The following is a 12,191-nucleotide window of genomic DNA, read 5'->3' as shown; positions in this document are numbered from 1 at the left end:
CTGTTGCTGCTTCTCCAATGGTCTTGCTTTTATACTCGCCAGCTCTCGAGGACAACATCGCCCTCCTGTGGACATCAGATCATCTTTAGGGCACAACTTCTAGTTCGTCTCACTCCTTCCCCTTCGAAAAAACTAAATCCTTGTTTTTTAAGGTCCCTCTCTGAGAATCCCCAGAGTTCTTCATCATCATCTCTTCCTTGAATATCTCCGGCCGCTGCTGATGCTGAATCTCATCAGTTGTTGAGCGGTAGGATAACACACTTTAAGTGGAGATGTGTGTAACTGGTGAATCTTCTCCTGGCTCTTCCTGTCCCTCCTGATAGTTTAAAGGGCCCGTCCTACGCTCAGCTCCATAGAGACCCTGCCATTCTGGAGCCAGTTTAGCAGAAATGTTTTCCTCTGCTTTTGAGAGCGGGTGTGAACGCATCCAAACTCTGGCGTTCGTTCTGAAGGAAAGTTCTCTTCTTCTACTGTCATAATGTGGCTTTTGTCTGAGACGAGCTGGTGGAGATGCTTTAATTCCTGAAGTTGAGCAGCATTGCTATATGTTGGAGAATCTGGAGAAATGTCCTGGGACTGTAACACTACATCCAATGGAGCTCTGAGAGGAGTAACCCGGAGATTCTGGACCAGCTGAATTCAGCCCAAACCAAACTCATGAAGGGCTTTTCCTACATCTTCACACTTTTACTTTTATAAACGGGGACGATCTTTGAATAATGTTTCGGTCGTCACATGAAATATGATAATATGAGAGTTTTGAAGTGCTGGAGAAAGATGTGTAGAGCTATTTCTGCCACAATCCCATGGTTACAGTCAGTGTTCCTGCATTAAACCCATGGGGAATGTTGCTGATTTGAGCACTTAAAGCCTTTTATAACTGGTCCATTCTCAATGTTTGTCCTGGTTTCCCCGTCAGAGCTGTTTGATCTGTGGTTTAGCTCAGAGAATCTGCAGTGGCGAATCTGATGCTTCTCTCTAGACCTCCATCGTCCCGAAGGCAATGGGTTTTCTGAAGGGGGTTTGGGTTAAACGGCTGAAATAAGGTCTGTGGTGAACACAAGCTCAAGACACTTTCACGTTTTATTCTCCAGCATAAACACATCAGTATTAGCCCACTCATGATCTTCTGAAGCTGCTGCGTGTCTTGAGAAAGGCATTTGCTAACGAGTGTCTAATGGGACGCCAGAGGCAGGCGAGGAGAGGAAACGTCTTCAGCCCAAAAGGGAAACTCAGGGGCTTTTACAGCCTCATTCTGCTCATAATTGTGCTCTTATAAACTATTCTCACTCAAACGCTCTGGGGAAATGTGGAGATCAAAACTGAAAGAGTTGTGGGAAGCTCAGTGATGGTGACGCTGAAGTCATGTGACCGTGGTGTCGCTCGTTTATAGCCTAGCTTTAGCTTTTTACTCCTGCGACTGCATTTAGGCTTCAGAATTCATAAAGTTGTGTTATAATTATCTTGATGGACAAAATGTGCAAGTGCCACAAACTTGTGTTGATCACAGAGCCTGTTTTTAGTGCTGATCCAAACGCCTGAGGGGAAATCCTATTGGCTCATTCATACTGGCAGGAGCTTTTGGAGGATCATCATTGGCTCCTGCCAAGCCACTCCATAGCAACCAACCAGAGCACCCTAGCAACCGTTTAACAAGACCTGTATCTCTGCATCAGAACGTTGTGTAAAGATGGGGGTCAGATCTTTGACTCATGCTAGCAAACTGGACTTTCAACATGCTAGACATGCTAGCAGTGAATAGCTACATGCAAATGGCGATTAGCTTAGGTTTAAAACATGATAAACACAAGTAAAAGTGTTAGCATCATGCTAGCTAAATACTAATTGTGTTAACATCATGCTAACAAAATGCTAATCATGTTAGCATTAAAGCTAGCAACATGCTAATTGTATTCACGTCTTGTTAAAAACATGCTAGCAACATGGTAATCGTGTTAGCATTAATGCTAGCAAAATGCTAATTGTGTTCACATCTTGCTAAAATCATGTTAGCAACATGGTAATTGTGTTAGCATCATGCTAGCAAATGGCTAATTATTTTAGCATTATGTTAACAACAATGCTAATCATGTTAACAAACATGCCAATAGTGTTAGCATTATGTTAACAAAATGTTAATTGTGTTAGCATTTTGTTGAAAACATATACTACCAACACGGTAATGATGTTAACATTATGGTAGCAACATGCTAATTGAGTAAGCATCATGCCACCAACATGTTAATCATGCTAGCATCTTGTTAAAAATATTAACAAAAATGGTGATTGTGTTATTATAATTTCAACATAATCGTGTTAGCACTATGTTAACAACCTGCGAAATGTGTTAACATATTGCTAAAAAAATGTTAACAACAAGCTAATTGTGTTAGCATATAAACAAATGTTAGTAAAAATGGTAATTGTGTTATCATAATGCTAGTAACATGTTAATCGTGTTAGCATTATGCTAGCAAATCTGCTAATTGTGTTATTATTTTGCCAAAAACATGGTAGCAACAAGGTAATTGTGTTACCATAATGCTAGCAGCATGTTAATCATATTAGCATTATGCTAGCAACAAGCTAATTGTGTTCTCATCTTGATAAAAAAATGTTAGCAACATGGTAATCATGTTAACATTATGCTAATTATGTTAACATTATGTTAACAAATTGATAATCACATTAGCATCTTGGAAAAAACATGTTAACAAACATGGTAATCATGTTAGCATTATGGTAGCAACATGTTTATCGTATTAGCATAATGCTAGCAACAACCTAATTGTGTTCTCATCTTGCTAAAAACATGTTAGCAAACATTAAAATGGTGTTACCCTTATGCTAGCAAACCTGCTAATTATGCTATTATTTTGCTAAAAACATGCTAACAACAAGGTAATTTTGTTAGCATAATGCTAGCAGCATATTAATCGTGACATGTTTATCGTATTAGCATTATGCTAGCAACAAGCTAATCATGTTAACATCTTGTTAAAAAATGTTAGCAACATGCCAATCATGTTAGCATAATGATAGCAAAACATGCTAATTGAGTTCTCATCTTGATAAAACATTTTAGCAACATGCTAATTGAGTTAGCATTATGCTTCATCATTATCATGTTGATCAACAATATACTAATCATGTTCTCATCTTGTTAAAAAATGTGAGCAACATGGAATTTGTGTAAGCATTATGTTAACAACTTGATAATTATTTTAGCATCTTCGAAAAAACATGCTATCAAACATGGTAATCATGTTAACATTAGAATAGCAATATGCTAATTGTGTTCTCATCTTGTTAAACAAATATTAGCAAAAATGGTAATCGTGTTATCATAATGTTAGCAACATGCTAATTGAGTTAGCATCATGCTTCATCATCATTTATTTGTAAGGACCTTCAGCTTAAAGTGTGGTGGGAAATGAAGGTTTTTGCTGCAAACACTGGAAGATGTGAAATCCCGAACTATTTCCCCAAACGTCAGTTCCAGTGAGTCCTAGTGACCATTACAGTTGATTGAGCACAAGTGGGAAACGAATGCTGCCGTTCTCCAGACCAGAGCAATGCATGAGAGCCTGTAGTTGCTCCTGACAGTGAACCAACATGACTTTAGCTGTGGAGCTGACAGGATTCCAGCACAGACGGTGTTTGGCACACACACTGAACCTCACGCCACAGAGCCTTAAAGCTAGCGCTGTAGCTCGACTGCTAGCGCAGATTCAGAGGATTTCTGTGTTCTTCCACAGGAGCAGCACAGCAGCGGGAGCACTGAAGAGGAACCAGACCATGCTGGACCTTCCACAGCTCAAGTTGAGGACAGATGTTGCAGTCCGGTGGACCAGCGCATATGAGATGCTCTCCCGTTTCCTCCAGCAGCATCTGCCATCTGTGCTGACCTCTGACCTCCTGAGGTCAGCTGTTCACTGTCATTACTGACACTACTGAAGGGCCTGAAACAAGATTACCCTTGTGAAAAAAAAGTGCACTTTAGTGTACTTTTTTAAAGTGTACTTATTGCACAAATAATATACTTTAAAGGTATACACTTAAGTGTGAATTAAATGCAATGTTTTCGGCGCACTGAATGCACATTAAGTGTAATTGATTTCAAATGTATCACATATTAAGTTGAAATAAAATGTAATAAGTTGCCATTAAGAGTGATTTTTTGGCACAACTTAAGTGGGACTTTAATACAACTTTATATGTACTTTCATAATTGCTTCTAATGTCTTCAAAATATAGTTAAAGTGCACTGCTCAATCTATTGAAAGCAATTAATGTGAACTATAATATACTTTAATGTCAGCTAAATATACACTTAAGTGTGAATTAAATGTAATTTTTCACCGCTTAAGTGCATTTGATTTGTAATTAATTTCAAATTTATCACAGCTTAAGGTCATGTTAAAATGCAATTAGTTGAGACTTTAGTATATTTTTATATGTACTTTAAAATATGGTAAAAGTGTACTTCTGAATGTACAGACAAGTAATTAATGTGAACTAAAATATATTTTAATGTCAGCTAAAAATACACTTAAGTGTGAATTAAATGCATTGTTTTTGGCGCACTGAATGCACATTAGGTGTAATTGATTTCAAATGTATCACATATTAAGGTGAAATAAAATGTAATAAGTTGCCATTAAGAGTGATTTTTTGGAACAACTTAAGTGGGACTTTAATACAACTTTATATGTACTTTCATAATTGCTTCTAATATCTTCAATATCTTCATAGTTAAAGTGCACTGCTCAATATATTGAAAGCAATTAATGTGAACTAAAATAAACTTTAACGTAATTTACATATACACTATTATATAATTAAATACATTTGTAATTACATTTTTCTAATAATACAGCTGCAATTTATTATAATAAACAAATCCAAATTGAAACCCTCTACATTTATTGACAAAACAATCTGTAAAACAAATACACAAACCTTTTTGTTGATGCACAAGAAAATCCCAAGAAACAATTCACAAAAACACAAATTCATTTAGAAAGCGTCTGGAGGACAATGAGGATTATATGCACAATCTTCCTCATACAATGGTACTTAAATCTGCCCATCACAGAAAACATTCTGCCTTTTTACATTTTCAGAAAACATTATTCTGTATGATTTATAAGATTGTTTCCTCATGGGGACCTAAAAAAATGTCCCCACAAGGTCAAAATTTACTGGTATTACTATACTTTTGGGGTCAATTGGTCCCAATAACATAGGGATTACCAGTACACACACAGAAGCAAACACACAGTACCTCACACACACACAACACATGAATTAATACAAACAAAATGTAAAGAAAAGTATCATTCCATGTACAACACTAAGATTCAAAACTTTGGGTAACGCTTTACAATAACGTTTAATTAGTTAACTACTTCATTTAACATAAACTTAGAATGACTAATACTTTAAACAATTATTAATCTTAGTTAATGTTTATTTCAACATTTACTAAATAGGGGTGTACTTAAACGTATTCGTAATTTCGTACCGAACCGTTTCGGTACAGGACTTCCGGTGTGGTGCACGTGTGTACCGAACAGTATGATGGCAATCTTTAACAGTCGGCTTGTTTTACGCACAGAACACACTTCAATCCAAATTCCTACACAAACATATTAAGTATTCAGTCCATTTTATCATGAAATTCGAGTGATAAATGCCATTTTGATGCTCTTTAATGTGACGTGACAGATCACTGTAAAGGCACGTCAGTTCAAGCGGCAGCGCAGAGCGAGTGAATGCAATCATCTCATTATAGTCAAAGAATAAACATGAATTAACATCAGAAGGTGTGTTGAGGATACATTACAACTTACTGAAAGATATCACATGTTGTGTAATCGCTCAATCAGTGTTTCAACGGCGGAAAGACGTCAGTAAAACAGCTTGTAAACAATGTCACGCAGCATCGTATTTACTAGAAGTCATTCAGTGTCCACAGCTGTTAGTTCACTAGAAAAATCTACTTTTTCACTAAATATATGACTTATATTAGCCTTTATATTCATTATAGTCTACTGAACCTGTTAGTGATGTCTTGATTATTTAATGTATTGGAGTAATGTACGTAATGTTTAAATAAATCTGTCATGAAAATGACAGCCACTGTGTATAAATGATTATGTTTGCGTACTGTGCAAGTGCAAGTAAGGGCTTCCTATATAGTCTTGCAGAGATAATTTGTATGTCTTTAAGAAACTTTTAGATATAATTGAATTAATTTAAGGACAATGACAATTTGTTCAGTAAACCACTTTTTAATTGAAAAAAAAAGCAATTTTATATTTAGTTTTCTCTCCCTGCTGTACCGAACCGTCAGTTTTGTGTACCGTTACACCCCTATTACTAATGCAATCTTAAAATCAAAAGCTGTATAAGTTAATTAGTTAATGCACTGTTAACGTACATGAACAATGGCTATAAATGTCATTAACTAGCTTTGAACTATATTTGATTAACTAAGGTCAACAAATATTAATAAACACTGTAAAAAAATATTGCTCATCACTGTTAGATCATGTTGGCTAATACATTAAATAATGTTAACAAATGAGATCTTATTCTAAAGTGTTACCAAACTTTTAAGCTCTTAAACCTTGACTAGCACCAAAGTTAGGACCAAAAGGTTTATTCTAAAATCTTATTCCAGCATTACGGTGAATGAAAGTAAAAAATAAAAATAAATAAATAACCTGAAGAACTCCAAAGGCACAATTATTTTTTTTTTAATTGTTCATCACCAACTATTTTGAAGTTGTTGGAAAGTGCTGTTTATGTCAATGTTCCAGAAGCTAATTAATTAGATATTATTACAAAGTGCACTTATAAAAAGTGCACTTAAGTGTGTTTATAAATATTGTCATGAAAGTATACTTTCCTTAAGTAAAAATTAATTAGATATTATTACAAAGTGCACTTATTAAAAGTGCACTTAAGTGTGTTTATAAATATTGTCATGAAAGTATACTTTCCTTTAGTAAAAATTAATTATATATTATTACAAAATGCACTTATTAAAAGTGCACTCAAGTGTTTTTATAAATATTGTCATGAAAGTATACTTTCCTTAAGTAAAAATTAATTAGATATTATTACAAAGTGCACTTATAAAAAGTGCACTTAAGTGTGTTTATAAATATTGCCATGAAAGTATACTTTCCTTAAGTAAAAATTAATTAGATATTATTACAAAATGCACTTATAAAAAGTGCACTTAAGTGTGTTTATAAATATTGCCATGAAAGTGTACTTTATTTAAGTAAAAATTAATTAGATATTATTACAAAGTGCATTTTAAAAAAGTGCACTTAAGTGTGCTTATAAATATTGTCATTAAAGTGTATTCTCTTTAAGTATACTTAAGTGGCCTTTAATTTTAAATATATCATATGATCTGCAAGTGCACTTTTTAAAAAGTATACTTTTAAGATTTTAAGTACACAAAAAGTACACTTTCAATGCAATTAAGCACACTACTTTTTCACAAGTGTACACTCATGATTTCAGCTCATTTTCTGATGTGTTGCTGATGTGTTCTGTCCTGTTATTCAAGGTTTAAGAAATGTTCATCTTATTTTCAACTGAAATGATTAAATTCATCTTTTAGTTAATGTTGCTCTGCTGTTTCTAAAGGTGAGAAAGAGAGTCTCTGACATCTGCACCTCGACTGAGATGGAAATCTCAAATGCTGAAGAGGTCAAGCCCTCAAGCCTATGCTGGTGGAAACAAATGTCCTGTGTGAGGAGAAGACCCAACAGTTTCTATCATTGCTCCGCTTCACACACAACTGTTGAGTGACATGAGCAGCACTGCTAAAGACTCAAAGAGATGAAGATCTACCAAGAGCTCTCAGAGAGATATAATTCTTCAGAGGAGAAGAGCAACCTCTACATCTCATCAGCCTTAGACCCTCGGTTTAAATCTCTGCCCTTCCCATCACCAGAGGACACGCATCAGACATTTACCAAAGTGTGTCAAAGGCGGATCTTAAGGGAAAGTCCTTTATTAATCCTCTAAATGTTCAGCTCAAGTTTTATACTTTAAACCCATTAAATTACTGCTAAAATATACACCATCTAGTAAATATCTTCAGTAAGTATTTATAAGCTATTAAGCTGTAAAACTATATGATTGTATTTGACTACTGAGCCTTTTCTTCAATAATAATGCAGCAGGTCAACAGGTGTCCACTGTTTTCTTCCAGGAGGCGGCAGACTTAATGGCCAGCAGATTTCAGATCTCTCCTCCTCCTGAGCAGGAAGAAGCACCAGGTACTGTTTGCTGCTGAGGGGATGATAGACTACAGTGAGCCTGGAAAAGATCTTTCACTTTCCAAAGAGGAGGAAATCTGTGCTTGCTGATCCGCTTGGACAGACGCTCAACAGCAGTAGCACCAGTACGTCCACACCTTCAGCTGCTCCAGAGCTGGGTCTGGAAGAGAAACATGCATGTGTGACTCTCACCTTAATCTACTGGGAATGCTTTTGCATTAAAGATAAACCAGCGCTAAGCACTGCAGTGTGTTCATGTTTACAGAAAATAAGTTGCCCAGTTGTAATGTGTGCCTTAAGTTGATTTTCTGAAAAGTTTACAGTTGACAGAAACTCTTGTTAGAAAGCACTGCAGTGTGTTCATGTTTACAGAATAGTTCCTTGCACCCTTTGGTACTGAAATGTGACCATATTTTGTTATATAAGGTTTTATACCTGGTGTTTGTCTTTTATCATCACTATTTTTAGTAATGTATGCATTTCACAATTTCTTTTCAGCAATAAATCTGTAGTTTGAGGGGTTTTGTTAAATGTAATTTGCACAAATGTGAGATGTTGCTGCTATGACTGATAAGTTAGAGATGTGAGCTTTCTTTACTACACATGATTTAGTCACAAACTGTTCTCTCTGGCAAATAATCATTGTTCAAGCTTATGGCTGTTTGTCAGCTGTGTGTGCACTTCTGCACTTATTGTACATTGTTGCTGTTCTATAAAATAGATGTACTGTTAATAAATGAAATACATCATGTGACTTTTTGACCGTGATCGTTATCATGATATATCATGGATGATTTTCTCCCAATATATCGTTTGTCACAGAATCGCTGGTGTTGTGATATATATCGTTATCATGGCCAAAATATCGTGACAGTGTCGTATCGTGCGGTAAACTGTGATTCCCACCCTTAGTAAGCCGTAGTGAGTTTCTGAGTTTAATTCCACCCTTTACAGGTCTCTGAGAATGTTTCAGACTGAACATTTCATCTGCTTTTACTCTTACCTGTTTGAATCCCCGCTCTGCTTCTCTCATTCTGCAATAAACACTTGTTATTTTGACTTACCTTATCTGCTTTCTTCTGATTGTGACAGAAGACATGGGGCCGTATTCACAAAACATTTGATCTTACCACTAAGAGTTCTCCTAAATGGCAGTAAAAGTTTTCTCTTAAACCTCTTCACAAAGCTGCTGAGAGCAACTCTTACTAAGGAATAGAGAGAAGTCTTAAGCTAAGAGTAAGGGCGGGGTTGACCTCGTCGCTATGGATGATGTCAACACACTCACTAATAATGCCCACAGTGATTGGCTGATAGGGGAGGGATCTCTGTCAGTGATTTATTATAGAAATATTTTGTTGAACGAGGTTACATGTTGCTATATTCAAATAAAATGTTTAAAATAAGAATGTTGTCATATTCAAATAAATATTTTAAAAAGTAGGCCAAGTGTCACTAATTAAACTAATATATGTTGAGCTAATTGTCAGCCTCTTATATGTCTCTTACATGAATTCAAGCAAAAATTATGTTTTATAAACAAAGTTCGTGAGGAGCATGTTCAAATGGTCTATATAATCAGTGAGAGAGGAGGTATATACACAGCCCAGAGCCGACTCACCAAGTTACCTCGACGGTTTTCTGCCTCCATCCGCCCCCCCGTTCCTCACTCACGGTCTGCAATGCGGGGCAGAACTCTGGGTTTGGGCTAAATTCTGAGCTTGGAGCCCTCGATCCCCTTGGACAGAGCGCCTAATATGCTATTTTTTTTTTTTTTTACTCTATTCGATAATTTGTAAGTGTGAACTCGTAAAAACAACTGCCACAGCTAGGTAATCTTACTTTTTTTTTTTCATTAAAGATACATTTATTTTCACTATTGCCTCAATGTTGTATAGTGTCTTTTGGGTGGATTGCGGCAACAGTCAGTAGGATTGTTTAGTGATTTGGTCTTAGGGACTTAGGAGTCCTCTTGACTACTCCTAGCGTTTCATAGATTTAGGAGCTAGTTTTAGTGCTGAAATGCTTTGTGAAATACACTTAGAGCGAAAATTTAGGAGTCCTAAAATTAGGACTGACACGCCGATTATTTTTAAGAGTTTCTCCTAAATCGGCAAGTTAGGAGCTACTTTTAGCCTTAAGATGTTTTGTGAATACGGCCTCAGACCACTAACATGCAGAGTCCTTTGAGCACGAGTGGGGATCGTAACGCGGATCCGTTTGCCGAATTGGTCATCGCAGTTCGTCAGTCACTCCTTCCATCAATATCATCTTCTTCAGCAGCTGCCTCTGCCAGTCTCATGGCCCGACCAGCGACCTATTCTGGTGAGGCGGAGGATTGCAACGTGTTCATACTTCAATGCTCTCTATACTTTGATATGCAGCCGCATCTCTTCACAAACGATCAAGCTCGAGTGGCGTTTAAGATCTCTCTTGTCTCCGGCAGAGCATTGCAGTGGCACAATCATTATGGCAATCGAACGCTCAAATAACAAAATTCATGATCTGCCTTTATCAACCATTTTAGGGAAGTCTTTGGCTCAGAGGTTTCAGGACTCATCAGCGTTTATGCATTGCGAAACCGCGCTTCTCACTGCCTTCCACCAGGGTCTCAATGCCGAGGTGATCTCCGATGATGTCATTGGACTTGAGCCCTTCATCCAGAAAACCATCGGTGTGTCACAACGCCTAACTGCTTGTTCTCTGTATCCACCCGCTCTGCATCCTCCGCCCTCTGCAACACCTGTCGCCCTTCCAGCACCCGAGTCAATGCATCTCACCCGTACATCTTAACCTAACGGAGCGTCAGCGTAAATTATTGAATCATATATGCTTGTACTGTGGGGGAGATGGACACGTAATCACCAAATCCTCAACTCAACCACCACGGCACGCTGTGAGTACCATCCAACTTCCTCCTAAAATCTCCTCTCACGAGAACAGTAGTGCATATCCTAACATGTTATACCACTGTTTCAGCATAAGCCCTCATTGACTCCGGTTCAGCCAGGAACTTCTCTCACCATCTCCTTCAAAGGCTCCATCTTAAAAGAAAATGTTGTTCCCAAGAATTAAGGATTCACACCATCTTGGAAAAACTGCTGGGTCGTGGTCGTGTCAATCATGTCTCCCCCATCTGACGCTCCGCATCGGCTGCCTGCATTCCAAAGAAATCTTGTTTATGGTGCTGGAAGGATCCACCGCGAACATCATCCTGGGACGCCCTTGGATGCTGGAACATGAACCGAGGGTCAACTGGAACACCGGGAAGATTCTTCAGTGGGGCGAATTCTTTGTGGGTAAAAATGATGGAGGCTTGAGGCCATGTACTGATTACCGTGCACTCAACTCCCAAACTGTCAAGTTCAGTTATCCCCTTCCTCTGGTCCCAGCAGTGTTGGAGTTGCTGTGTGGAGCTCTTATCTTCTCCAAGCTGGACCTGCGAAGCGCCTACAATTTAATCTGGATTCGTCAGGGAGATGAATGAAAGACCGGCTTTGTGACCCCGACAGGGCACTATGAATATCAGGTAATGCCTTATGGCCTGTCCAACTCAACTGAGCCGAGCACCTTCATCACGTGGATCAGGTCCACACCACACCACCTCTGTCCAGTTCATCACCACCTCTGTCCAATTCCTGGGCTATATCATTGACCAACATGGCATCCAGTTGGACCAGAGGAAGGTGGAAACCATACAAAACTGTCCACAACCTTCCAAAATAAATAAATCTCAGCTCTCCACTCAGTGGACACCCATGACCACCAACGCCTTCAACCAGTTCAAAGAAGCATATTTCTCCACTCCAGTCCTCCGTCATTCCAATCCTGAGTTACCATTTATCATTGAGGTGGACGTATCCTCAATTGGAGTTCGAGCAGTAC

Source organism: Gobio gobio, assembly GCF_949357685.1.
Source record: "Gobio gobio genome assembly, chromosome: 12".
In the NCBI taxonomy this organism is placed as follows: Eukaryota; Metazoa; Chordata; class Actinopteri; order Cypriniformes; family Gobionidae; genus Gobio; species Gobio gobio.
This window is presented reverse-complemented; position numbering follows the sequence as displayed.